At 45.5% G+C, this 14,203-nt stretch overlaps 1 protein-coding gene across 1 annotated transcript in view; it reads left to right on the plus strand.

Moving 5' to 3' along the window:
- MCUR1 (mitochondrial calcium uniporter regulator 1) overlaps window positions 1–4,891 on the plus strand; it is a 39,701-nt gene extending 34,810 nt beyond the window's left edge. Inside the window, exon 9 of the transcript XR_004973962.1 lies at window positions 4,434–4,891. The gene's annotated coding sequence lies outside the window, so the exon portion shown is untranslated. The remainder of the gene's footprint in view (window positions 1–4,433) is intronic.
- The last annotated feature ends 9,312 nt before the right edge of the window (window positions 4,892–14,203 follow it).

Genomic DNA, 14,203 nt, shown 5'->3' on the forward strand with positions numbered 1-14,203 from the left:
CCATTCTTCTCTGTGTCCCTCCCTGTTAGTATGCTGTGGATGGTTAGGAGCATGACCCCCAGAGCCAGGCTGCCTTGGCTTGAATCCTGTGCGACCTTGGGCAAATGACTTAACCTCTCAGTGCCTCTGTTTCCTCATCAGTAAATTGGGGACGAAAACAATACCTACGTCAATATGAGGATTAAGTTAGTGTAAACACCCAGTACCCAGAAACAATCTTGTTAGCTCCTCTTATTGTTGTGTGTCATTGTCTACTTATTGACTTGTTTTATAGTTGTTTCTAATCATTCTTGGGAGGATTGTCCCCTAACTGGTGTCCTTTCCCAGGGCTTAAATAGTGCTCTGCACACAGCAAAGACTTTGATAAATGCTTATCAGTTTCCCAGAGCAGTCTGTTTCAAATAGGAGAAAGTCCTTCGTCAGAATTGTGGTAGGGGGTAACCTGCCCTTACTTTAAACTCTGGGTGAGTGTTGGAGAGAAGAGTTATCACTTTGTTTGAAGCCTTGTTTCATGTTTTCCCTGAGAGTGTCCTTTAGCCAGAGCCACCTCGGGACTGCCCTGCACTGGGCTTCAGACTACAGGTTAAAATTAGCCACATCACGCTGGGAGGGGGGACAGAGGAGGCAGGATTGTGGTGGGAGAAGATGAAACAGACCTGCCATGGTGACAGTGGTGCGGAAGGACAGAGACAAGAGCCCCCTCAAATGTTGGCATCCATCGAGGGGCTCTAGAGCCTAGGGATCCCCAGGGTTAGAAAAATCCTGAATTCACGCTGTGCATCTGTGTCTTGTGCAAGGTCTGCTGCTGCTGCATTTTAGCGCTTGACAAGTGGAATCTTCCAGACTACTCCTTTTGTAATTACAGAGTGTCTTTGGAGTTGGTGTGGGTGGATGCTGTTTATAGAACTACTTGGACTAAGAAGCCTGCTCCTCAAAGGAACACTAGCTTTACACTCGTCCAGTGTTGTTCTTGCAAAACAACATCATATGTCCATCTGGGGGGAAAGAGAGGAGAAAGGACATCATTGAATTTAAGGACATGAGAAATACCAGAGCATAGACCAGCCCTGAATAGAATTCAGCAGTAATTATCTGTCTTGTACGCATCCTCCCTCCTCTCTCTGAACCTTTTCCTCATTCCATGGTATACTTCCTCTGTCCAATGCCCACCGCCTTCCTGTAGTCTCAGTACCGTAACCCGCCAAAAATACATACAAAACCCTCCGCTCTCAGGACAGGGGTGCACCTCGCCCTTTTATGGCTGTATTTTGAAGGCGGGCTTTGACAACAGAGACCTGGGTTCCAATCCCAGCTCTGCTGCTGCCAAGTTTTCTGAACCACTGTGCATCACCACCCATCTCCTATGTCAAATACAGGTAGTAACGCTAACCCCACCTGGTAATGTGCTGTCAGCTGCAAGTAACCGAAAAGCTAACGCAAGGGGTTTAACCATTAAGGAAACGTATTGACCCACGTAATCAGAAGTTCAAAGGTGGGACAGAATGATTGAACCCTGGTGTCAGGAACACAGGTTCTTCCTGCAACTCTGCCTCCCATCCTCAGTGTCAGCTGCATCTTCAGGCTCCTTCCAAAGTCAGAGTGGCTGCCAGAGGACAGAGAGAGCCACTCCCTCCACCACAAACTAATAACACATCAGGAGATGCTGTGTGCTGATTGGCCTAGGCCTGGGTTCCTAAACCAATTACTAGCAAAGTAGGGACAGGATGATGTGATTGGTACATAGACCAGTGGTTCTCAAACGTGGGCATGCATCAGAATGACCTGAAGGACTTATTAATCCACAGATGCTTGGTCCTCAGCCCCAGAGTTTCTGTTCCTCTGAGTCCAGGGAAGAGCCTGAGAATTTGCCTTCCTAACAAGTTCTGAGAGGAGACTGCTGCTGCTGGACCACACTTTGAAAACTGCTGGCATAGACTAATCGGGGGTGCCTCTGGACTAAGGTCAGTTCCCTAAATTGCAAGTGTAATGGATATTGGAGAGTTAACAGCTATCTTCAAAACCCTGCAGAATCCATGTGGGATTGTTTCAGTAGTCATTGCTGTGAAACAGGACACTTCATGACTTACTGGCTTAAAACAGCAATTCTTTGCTATTTCTAATGGTTCTGTGGGTTGACTAGGCTCAGCTGGACAATTTTCACTTAGGGCCTCCTATGCAGTTGTGGTAAGAGGTTGGTTAGGGTGGAATCACCCAAAAGCTACATTGAGCTGGACGTCCAATATGGCTTCCTCACTCGCATGTCTGGAACCTGGTGTGGGATGGCTGGTGTGGTCTCAGAAGAGTGACATTTCTTTTTCTTCTTCTTTAAATATATTTTTATTGATTTTAGAGAGGAAGGGAGAGGGAGAGAGAGAGAGAAACATCAATGATAAGAGAGAACCATTGATCGGCTGCCTCCTACATGTCCCCTACTAGGGATCCAGCCTGCAACCCAGGCTTGTGCTCTTGACTGGAATCAAACCAGGGACCCTTCAGTCTGCAGGCTGACACTCTATCCACTGAGCAAAACCAGCCAGGGTGAGTGACAATTTTTTTATGACAATTGGCTTTCCCCAGAATGACAGTTCAAGAAATCAAGAGAGAAGCTGGAAGGCTCCTCCTGATCTAGCCTTGGAAACGACACAGTGTCACTTCTGCCGCATCCTAATAATTACATAGGAGTCACAGGGCAAGCCCAGCTTCAAGTGGAGGGCACCTCTATGACTATGGGCATGACTATGCAGAGAAGCAAGGGTCATGGAGGGGCTGTCTTGGGGACTGCCTACCAAAGGGATAAAAGGAGTTCACTCATGTACAGTCCTGAGTATAAATGTAAGTAAAGCGTATATGACTCAGAGAAGGAGCATCCTATATAATAAAAGCCTAATATGCAAATCGACTGAACGGTGGAATGACCAGTTGCTATGATGCGCACAGACCACCAGGGGGCAGACACTCAATGCAGGAGCTTCCCACAGGCCGCAGGCCAGCCAAGGCAGGTGCCAGTGGGGGGGCCCCGATCACCCCACGGTTGCCCCACAGATCGGCCCTGATTGTCGGCCAGGCCTAGGCACCCTACCCATGCATGAATTTCATGCACCAGGACTCTAGTTATTATTATTGCTGTTCTTTTCAGTGGCTTTTGCTTATTACACTTTATCTGTTATTGAGGAATTTAAGACTTTCTCAACCAGAAAGGATTTTCAGGCAACTCACTATCCAGAAGGTTAGGCAATATTTTCTTGAAGTGTGATCTTTCCAGGGTCCCCAAAACCATACTTACTCCTGAACCAGGAATGAAGCCCACACTCCCCAGTACATCTGCTGTTCAATGGAAATGCTCCTTTTCTATTGGTTTCACTGTGGCTCCTCTATTACAATGTTGGCTTTTGATGAGTGATTTTTTTTAAGCCAGGTTCCTGTAGATTGGCTGATTTTACAAATATTTATGACAGCTTGTATTCTGTGTCAGTACCTAGGTAAATGCCAGTCCTTCAATGTCCTCATTCACATTTCAATTATGGAAAAAGTCTCTAGACCAACAACTTATCAAGTTACTCAGTATCACTCTCATCAGCCACCTCTATTCTGAAGACAAACAGACCTTCCCAATTTGCAAAACACTATGCAACCACTTAGTTTCAGAACAGCTTCATAGATAGGATGACTTTTCTTATTTCTGCCAAACATGGACATATGTGTCTTAGCTTTATACTTACGGGTTTTCCCCTCTTCTTTAGAGTCTGAAAGTTGGGTTTTTAGTCAACTGCATGGCTAAGGAAACTTGGGGGCTTTCAGTTTCTGCATGTTGTTCGGGGTGGAGAAGGAGCAGGTACAATCTATAAGACTCCACTGGCTCAGAGGGGGAAAGCCAGCAGAGTCTGAGGAACCAGAGTATTAAGGTAACCATGTGGCCTGCAGAGCCCTGATGTGTTTAGACTTGAGCTTCATGGGGAAGATTGCACACAGGCAAGTTCCTAGGATTGGTTCTGTGGGCTGGGTAGGCTGGGGTGTTCTCACCGAGCTATTTCTGTATTAAAAGCTTTCTGGAACCATCTGAGAACCCACTAACCACTGCAGCTCACTGGAATTTATCTAGTCACTCTCTGTTGCATCATTTCCCCTCTGTTTTATGCTTAAGAGAATGACTGTGTGTGCACACGTGTATGTCCGTGTGAGTGTGTGTGCTATGTGTGTTCCAACGTTATGTTACCGTGGAGAGTTGTTTGAAAAGGCATTTTATGAACAACTGCAGCTGAACATATAAAAATGCATTTCAAAAATCAAAGCTCCTCTTATATGTGTAGACTGCCTGGAAGGACACAAAATGTTAGTAACAGTAGTTGCTTCCGGGGAAGGGAACTGGGGGTCAGTGGGCTGAGGGAGACTTACTCTTCCCTGTGTCCTGTTTAATTTTTTCTTCATACCATCAGCATTTCCTACTTTTTGGAAAATGAAACCCTGAGTCTGTATGCCTGGAGTCTATATATAAGGCTTCTCCTGGAAAACACTTGCTGGCTCACATGCCCCCCTGACTCCTACACTCAGCTTCCCAGGAGGAAATGGGGAGCCTCTGAACAACCATGAGCTGGACAGGAACAAGGAATCTGACTGCCTTCTTGGAAACTGTCCATCGCAATGGATCAAGTGCGCTGAGGGGAGAGACTGTGTCTCTCAGACTCAATAGTAATCAATGACTTAAACACACTCCTCCTGGCAGAGTCTCAGAGAAAAGGCAGCTGGCGGTGAGACAGCGCCGACTGCAGAGAGCTCAGCATATGCATGACGTCTGGAGCGGCCTGCCAAGCCAGCATGAAACAGCTCATCCAGGTTGGCCAGGGGAGCACCATACCTGGCCATGTGGAAGAATATTAAACACGTTCATCATGTGTCCACACGGGTTTTCATTCCCGAAGAGATGCTAGCTCAGACTTCAGATATTGTGGTGACCTTACTGTATATTCTTAGACTCTCTTTGTTGAGCTGATGACCCACTTTCACACCGAGAGTAGAAATTACAAATGAGTATCCCAATCGCATTCCCGTTTCCATCTTTACTGGGAGCCCCCTAAAACAGAGTGGACATAGCTCCTCTCAGGACCCTGTGTTCAATGTGGGCTAACTGGATTGCACTGGACAGAGTTCTAGTTGCTGGAAATCATTAGCCAACTCAAGAGGGAGGAAAACATTGCCCCACACAGAAATAACTCTAGACTTATGCAACCTGCCCACATTGGTCATTTGTGTTGAACTTGCTTTCAGCACTCTAGTAAATATATCGCATCCTACCACTGAAGCAATTGCTCCCTTCCTTCGAATAACATAATAATGAGAACTAGAAAAGTTTCTGGGAATTTGGCAAAGTTTAAGTATAAATGTTTCCATTAAATCTGGCAAATGTGTGAATGGGAGAGAGAAATCATTATGCTTCAGTACCACCTGTCTACTCAAGGCTACCTTTTCGGGGTGAAGCTGTGCTTCCCGTACATGAGAGAATGCCTGGACCTAGTATGTACTTGGCTGACTATATATTTGGCTGCACAGGTTATGGTTATATTGGTCCAATGTGTTTGAAATTATTATGGAACTTCATGTAATGCTGAATATTTTCCCATGGGAAATATTCTATTTGGCACACAGAGCTATCCAGTCTCAGAGTTTCCTGCTGAGGACATGGTGTTACTACACTGAACACACTAGGGCAGATGTTTCAGAGGATTTCGGTAGCGTCAGGAGAAATTTGCAGACCGCCAGCTTTGCACCAGACCCTTTCATATGTCCCCATGTGCTGTTGGCAGCCACTGGGAGAGGCTGACATCAATGATTGCACTTTCCAAGGGAGGAAGCCAGAGCACAGGGAAGTGAAAGACTTGCACAAGGATGTACCCCTGTAAATGACAGAGCTGGGGTACACACTCGGGCCCTTCTTTCCTTACAGCAGTGCCACTGCCTGTCAATGCCCTCCTTGGTGCTGAAGGTAAGAGGTGTGGCTCATAGTTTGGACCTGAACAGGCAGGCTGACCAGACCATGGGTGGACATTGATGAGGACTTGGATTGGGGGGCAGGGGAGTCTGGTAATTACAATACAATGACATCTGGATTTCTGCTCATCTAATAGCAGGTAAATAGGACCTGCGCTATAGGAGCAGGACTGCAATCTCTAGAAAAACTGAGGAGGAACTAACAAGGCAGACCCTTTGTCATGGAGGATAGAAGCCAGGAAGGCATTGCCTCAGAATCCAAGGGGTCAGCAGGTCAAGATGGAAGCCCACAGGCAGGACTTCCATTGCAGGGACTATGTCAATGGCCAATGACTGGCATCAGGTCAGAGCAAGACAAGCACCAGCCTGACTTGGTGCTGAGTCTCTACTATGTGTCAGGCACTAGTCTGGTTTCCATGGAAATGGCAGTGAACAAAATAGATGAAGTCCCTGCCCTGAGGGGGATAGTATAGCAGGAGACAATTAAACAAATAAACAAGAGAGAATATATCAAATGATGATAAATACTGTAGAAAACAGTTCAGCTGAGTAAGGCAGACAGTAATGTGGTGATGGTGGTGCCTGCTAGTTCACACAGGAAGTCAGGAAGGACCACTTGCTCTGGGACATTTGAGCAGAGACTGAAATGTGAGGGAGTAAACTATGTGACTATCTGGGAGGAGAGCCTTATAAGCAGTAGGAACAGCCATTACAAAAACCCTGAGGAAAAGGGTAGTTGAGGTGTTAGAGGAAAAGCAAAGAGCTTTGTTCCCAGGTTGGGTTCCCCAGGAAACAGTTTCTGAGGTGGCGATTAGCACGGGAGATGTTTATTAGGGTGCACTCTTGGGATCAACCTGTAGAAGGGATTGGAGTGGAAGGAAGCAAGACTGGGAAGAAGATGAGCCGGGATACAGTCCAAACAAGTGCCCCCAGACAGTCCAGGGGGAGTTCTGAAGTTTGGGTTCCCTTCAGAGCTGTCCCACCCCAGGGAGAGGGGCTGGGCCCCTTGTACCAGCTTGCCATTCAGCTGTGGCTGCCATGGGGAAAGGCTGGGGTGAGATGTTGGGGAGGCCATTCTCAGTTCCTGAGGACTGTCAGCCAGCAGTACCCCAGTCCCTGAAGGGTGATGGGCAGTGCCTCTCACCATCCGCCGCATGCTGGTGTGGTTGGAGAAGAGTAACAGAAAGTGGGCTCAGAGAGGTGTCCAGGGGCCAATCATGCAAGGAACGAGTGTGGATAGGGAATGTATAAAATGGAGTCTCTTTAACTAGGCTGCTAAAATTATTAACATTATGCAGGTTGAAGCATGAGGAAACAATCCTATTCCTGTTCTAACTAGCCTGGGAACTTAAACTTTTGTTGCTATTGTGAATCCTCACCCAAGGATATTTTCTCCATGGATTTTTTTTTTTTTTAAGAGAGAGTGGAAGGGAGGGAGCAGGGGCTGGGGGTAGGGGAAAGAGAGAGAGAAATGTGAGAAAAACACATTGATTGGTTGCCTCCCACACATACCCTGACCAGGACTGGGGATCAAATCTGCAGCCCAGGTACGTGCCCTTGACCAGTAATCAAATCCATGATCCATCAGCCCTAGCTGGTTTGGCTCAGTGGATAGAGCATTGGCCTGTGGACCAAAGGGTCCTGGGTTCAATTCCAGTCAAGGGCACATACCTGGGTTGTGGGCTTGGTTCCCAGTAGGGAGCATGCAGGAGGCAGCCAATCAATGATTCTTGTCATTGATGTTTCTACCTCCCTCTCCCTTCCTCTCTGAAATCAATAAAAATATATTTTTTTAAAAACACACACAAATCCATGACTCTTTGGTGTGTGGGCCAGCCAATGGTCTAACCACTGAAAAACACCAGCCATGGAAGTGGTGATGTTTTTAATGTGAAAAATCCTCTCCAAATATAACCATGTTAAGAGAATTTTCAGGTATCCGTTTTCCAAAAACTGGGTACACCTATAATTACACTTTTGGTTCTTTGCTATATCTAGTATAAAACTAAATATAACTACATATTTTCTTCAAAGAATACTAAATTTTTATTAAAACCTGAGGCCATCAAAATATGACTGCAAGATCATAGAATGGCATGTAATTTTTAAAAGCTGAAACATGGAGCAGGAACGTTATTGTCCAGATGTCGCTAGATGAGCCTGGCTGCGCCTGGCAATGAAGCAAGAGAACTCCCGTTCAGGGCCAGAAAGTCAGCTCCCCTCAGGGCCCACAGCAGGAGCCACAAGCCGTCGTTTCAAGGCTTTAGGAAGGCTTTAAAAATTAAGGGAGCATCATCTATATATATAAAAGGCTAATATGCTAAGTGTCCAATCATCTGACCTGTCACTATGACACGCACTGACCACTAGGGGGCAGATGTTCAATGAAGCAGCTGCCTTGAAGTACACAGAGAAATGGCCCTGTGGACCTGGCGCCCACAAAGCAACACTTGGCTTCTCCTACAGGCCCCGCCACCACCCCGGAGTGACACCCCACCAAATTGCAGCTGATGCTGCTGAGACCCCATGGCACAAAATGTGGCGCACAGCCCAGCCCAGCCTGGAAATGGTGGCTGTGGGCGCCAGGTAATGACATTATGTAGCAATGCCCGGCTTCCTCCCCCTAGTGACTACTAGCCTCCTTGCAGTTTCTTCAGCCCAGGAACACAACTTGCTTTATAGCCAGGTGCAAACATTTCACAGGTGAACCAAATGTCTGTAAAGCGTTTACCAGTGCCTCATCTCATTTGATTCTCACAGAAGTCCGGGAGTAGTAGGTAGATAGGAGACTCGATGGAATCTTATTTTCTTTTCATTAGTCGGAAAATGGAGATTTAGAAAGTTTAGAACAGTGGTTCTCATCCTGTGGGCCGCGACCCCTTTGGGGGTCAAACGACCCTTTCACAGGGGTCGCCTAACACCATTGGAAAACACATATATAATTATATATTGTTTTTGTGATTAATCACTATGCTTTAATTATGTTCAATTTGTAACAATGAAGTTGGGGGTCACCACAACATGAGGAACTGTATTAAAGGGTCGCAGCATTAGAAAGGTTGAGAACCACTGGTTTAGAAACGTGACCTGACTGAAAAGAAGTAGGAAATGATGGACCTGGAAAATGACTTCAGGTTTTCTCACTGCATAGAATATAGTCAAACACTGCTGCAGTTAAATATTTTACCCTTTGTTCTCCCTGCATGATCTACAATAATAATCTGCTCTGTGTTGATATTTACTGCTGTGTTGCTGACAATTACCTGAAAGAGAAGTTGGGGTGCTTCACTGGGCTGGAAAAAGTTTAGCTACATCAGAGAGCAGGTCTAATTAAGCAAGTTTATTCTATATCTATAAAAGGCATGCACAATACATATAAAGCTCTCACTGGTGCCAGTCGCACAGGTGTGTTTCAATCTGTCATTGTCTATTGTGAATTTGGTTGACACTTCTATTATAGAGAAAGGGCGAATAGTGACATTAAAATATTTCTTCTAGCCGAAACCGGTTTGGCTCAGTGGATAGAGCGTCAGCCTGCGGACTGAAGGGTCCCAGGTTCGATTCCGGTCAAGGGCATGTGCCTGGGTTGCGGGCACATCCCCAGTGGGAGATGTGCAGGAGGCAGCTGATCGATGTTTCTCTCTCATCGATGTTTCTAACTCTCTATCTCTCTCCCTTCCTCTCTGTAAAAAATCAATAAAATATATTAAAAAAAATATTTCTTCTAATTAATTACCTTTCATTGTGCACAAATTCGTGCACTGGGCCACTAGTTTAATATAAACAGAACCCTGAGAGCAGCATGCGGTAGGGGGACAGAAGATGTGCGTGATATCTGTGGGGTGCATGGGGCTGCCAGCACTGGCTTGCACTAAGAAGGTATCTATCCTGAGCTTGGAGATTAAAGGCTGTGAAGTATCACCTTGACAGTGACATGACGAGCGCAACACCTCAAGTGCTTTCACATGGTGTTCCCTCTTCTTGGACTACTTGGCCCTAACCCCCACCCCTGGCTGACTCTTAACTCAACCTTCAGGTCTCATCTGAAATGTCACTTGGTAGGAAACCCCCCAGCCAGCTTCATTTCACCTGAATCCAGTTGTGGGGTCAATTAATTTGGAAGCTATGGATATTTCTTCTGGCATAACCTTAGAATACAATGAAAAGGGGATGGTGGGAAAGAGCCCAGGTTGGAAAGTCATCCCATACCCGTGGTCAGCAAACTGCGGCTCGTGAGTCACATGCGGCTCTTTGGCCCCTTGACGGTGGCTCTTCCTAAGCCTTAGGAGTACCCTAATTAAGTTAATAATGTACCTACCTATATAGTTTAAGTTTAAAAACTTTGGCTCTCAAAAGAAATTCTATCATTGTACTGTTGATATTTGGCTCTGTTGACTAATGAGTTTGCCGACCACTGCCATACACCAAAAGTTTATGGGACGATTCCTGGTCAGGTCACATACCTAGGTTGAGGGTTTGATCCTTGGTTCAGGTGCAATTGGGAGGCAACGGGTCTCTCTCTCTCTTAAATCAATAAGCATATCCTCAACTGAGGACAAAAAAAGTCAACATCTCATTAAATAAGGTATCATTGAGGCCATTACAAATGATCTGTGAGTTATGCCAATTGTGTGGACTTGAAAGCCCATGGTAATATAAGCTTCTGGCTTTTCCAGGCCTCCTATACTCAAGGACCGTAAAGCACTGTTTAAAGTACTCTTGCTAAGGAGGTCTGCAAAACCCACCCCTCCCGTCCTCTAGGTCTCCCGTCATCAGAAACGGCATTCCTGAACACTCTATACAAATAGCAAGTCCACCCAGGCCACACCATCACCAACCCTCCTACCTTGCTTTATGTTTCGCCTTAGTCTCTGATGACCTTTTCACTTGTTTATTTGCTTACTAGCTGACCTCCTCCTTGCCATGAGGGCAGGGAGTCTGCCTTGTTCGCTGTTGTATTCCCAGAGCCTGGAAGAATGCCTGGCAAGATGTAGGTGTTTGATAAATATTTGTTGAATGAATAAGTGGATCAATCGATGTCAGACGACGGGGAGGGAAGGCTGCCACGGCACTGACCTGGTCGTCAAGTCCCAGCTCCAGGACCCCAGGGCTCCAACGGAGGAAAAGCCTCCTGACTTCCGCCTTCTTTCGCTTCTCTACAGAGTGGCACCAAGCACCTCCACTTCTTGGCTTTGGTGCACCTGCTGTCCCAGTTCTCCTCTCACCTTGTGCTGGGTCTGATTTCCTGGTTCCTCTTGGCCTAATGCAAGCCCCCGACACACAGCCTGTTCACACACCGCCGGCTCCAGCTGCTCCCCTCTGCCTCCAGCCGCCCCTCTGAGTCAGTCCCACCTGATTATGAGATAGAGCGTCTCAGCAGCACTGCATCCAGTTTCTGAAAAGACGCTCACCTGCTCGCTAGCTATGCTGCGGGAAATGTTTTAAGGAAACTTCTCACTTTCCTGATTAAACAGTGATCACAAAAGGTTTTCCTGCAGCAAAATATTCCAAATAATTATTGAGAAGCACTTTGGGTTTTTTCTTTCTTTTTATTAAGGTATAATTAACATATGACATTATATTCGTTTCAATTTTACAACATAATGAGTCAACATTTGTATATATTGCAAAATGATCAGCACAATAAGTCTAGTTAACATCTGTTGCCATACATAATTACAAATTATTTTTTCCTGTGCTGATAAGCACCTTGATTGGTGTAGAAGTTGCCCTTAAAACTTCCCATTGTTCGTGGAAAACTTCCTGTGTAGGATTTTTTTTTTAATATATTTTATTGATTTTTTTATAGAGTGGAAGGGAGAGGGATAGAGAGTTAGAAACATCAATGAGAGAGAAACATCAATCAGCTGCCTTCTGCACACCTCCTACTGGAGATGTGCCCGCAACCAAGGTACATGCCCTTGACCAGAATCGAACCTGGGACCCTTCAGTCTGCAGGCCGACGCTCTATCCACTGAGCCAAACCGGTTAGGGCCTTCCTATGTAGGATTTTAGGTGACATATTTACATGAGGTTCTGACTAAAGTACCAGCAGAGAATGAACACATGGAAAGATTTCTCAAGGTCCTCATCATTGACTATTTCAAATATTTGACTGGAATGGGGAAGGGTGAGAGAGAAACGGCCAGAGGTTAGGGTGGCACCTTCCGCAGCTTCCTGTCAGTGCTGTTGGTCTTCCCTCACCATAATCAGGACAATCACTAGAATGCCCGCACTCAGAAACAAAACACAGCACCCAACTCTCAAAGGTCTGCTGGATTTTTACCATGTTTTTCTTTACTTTTTTTTTTTCTTAGAGAGGGAGAGAGATAGAAGCATCAATGATGACAGAGAGTCATTGATTGGCTGCCTCCTGCACGCCTCACACTGAGGATCAAGCCTGCAACCCGGGCATGTGCCCTGACCTCCTGGTTCATAGGTTCATGCTCAACCGCTGAGCAACATTGGCCAGACTACCAAGTTTTTCTTCTCCCAAACGACAAGCATGGCTAAGACACTTCAGACTCTACTAGCCAAAGACTTTCCATGGTTTGGATTTGTGGTCCTGAGGCTACTTCCTCAAATGCCAGGGACCATAGACTGCCTTCGCTCACTAGGACCACAGTCACTGTTTGCTACCACTTTAGGGGTAGGGCCCAGTGACAAAATGCCAGCTGCCACCAAGCCATCCTTTGCTTATTTTGTTGGAGCAATGCCATCCACAGGTAGAAAAACAGGTGAAGACATCCTTGCAGTTAATGAGGAATTAAGAAGTTTCACCCTTGCTCCTGAGGCTATTATATCTTTACACTGGCAGATGCCAGAGACCTCCTTCCCACAGGCCTTCAATACAGTGCCAGTTAGGCAGCGCCTTCCTCTGGGTGAGCTTCGTGTGAGGACGCAGACTCTCTTTAGCCATTACTGTACATCCAACATATTCGAGCCTGCCAGGAACAGATATAAATATTTGTTGAATGGATGAATGAATGAATGAAGAGTAAATAAATAAATTACATTTAAGGATGGTCTCTGGGAACAGAGAAGGCTGCAACTTTCTAACTAAGTGACTTGAGGGAATTCACAGAGCCCCTCTAAGCTTCAGTATCCCAGTATGCAAATGAGGATGACAATCGTACCTATTTCAAGGTTGTTTTAGAGATTGGACAGCACAGCATAGCACTCACTGCACACAGCACCTGGCACAACTCTCAATGCAATATCCTTATTGTTTCCCGTCTCACCTTCCACCCTATTCTCCTCGTAAGGCCTCCAGTTCCTGGATTATAGCTCAGCAACCGAACAAGAGGCACTACTACCTTTTGAATATCTGGGGCACGGTGGTTCGATATTATATCATTGTTCCTTTTCAGTTCCTGCAGGTGTGAACTTCTGTGATGTAAAAGGGGATTCAGCTAATATAGTTTTTCAATATTAAAGCACTTTCTGGTTGAAAATGATTCCTTGCTTGTAAATTTTTGCTACCTAATCAACAAAGATCTGATTAACAAATTCACATCAATATATTGATGACTAAAGATAATATCTCGCTTTAGGAAGCAGTGTAGTGTTAATGGTGGAATTTGAGACAGCTAAGTGAGAACTGTAGAGTAAGTATTTTCCTAGGGCATTACTATTTAGCATGTGGTCCTTTGGGGGTTTGTGAGAAATGCAGAATCTCAGGCCCCACCAGAGTCAGAATCTGTATTTTACAAGGTACCCAGGTGGTTCATATGCACTGTAGTGTGAGAAGCACTTGTCTAGGGGTCTATGAGATACTGGAATTGCCCATTCAATCTATACGGAAAACTCACTGTGTTAAAAACTGAAGAGGGCAGATGGATGTAGTAAAACTTCTACAGGTAAGCACCCATTTCCCACTTATTTCTGTTGCCCCCTCCTCCCTACCTGTTCTAAAATCCACTTATCATTATCAAGCACCTCCCTCTACCCTACACACCTGCTTTGTCTAGCAATGCCACACAAAAGCACACCTCCACATACCAACAGTGGTGAAAATTGTGAACCTATTTATCTATTCTTACACTTTTATGGTTCAATTGTGTTTTTTTTAAAAAAAAAAGATGAATCAAAACAAGTCTGTTGCTGATTGTCTCCAATTTTTATAATAAAGGATATAAATTCAGTTGTTCTATCTTCTAAATAAATTCCCATTGTAGTTCATTAGGACTGTCCTCTCTGAGATGGCCTAATTTAAAACAAT

Source organism: Myotis myotis, unplaced genomic scaffold (genome assembly GCF_014108235.1).
Source record: "Myotis myotis isolate mMyoMyo1 unplaced genomic scaffold, mMyoMyo1.p scaffold_m19_p_2, whole genome shotgun sequence".
Classification (NCBI taxonomy): domain Eukaryota; kingdom Metazoa; phylum Chordata; class Mammalia; order Chiroptera; family Vespertilionidae; genus Myotis; species Myotis myotis.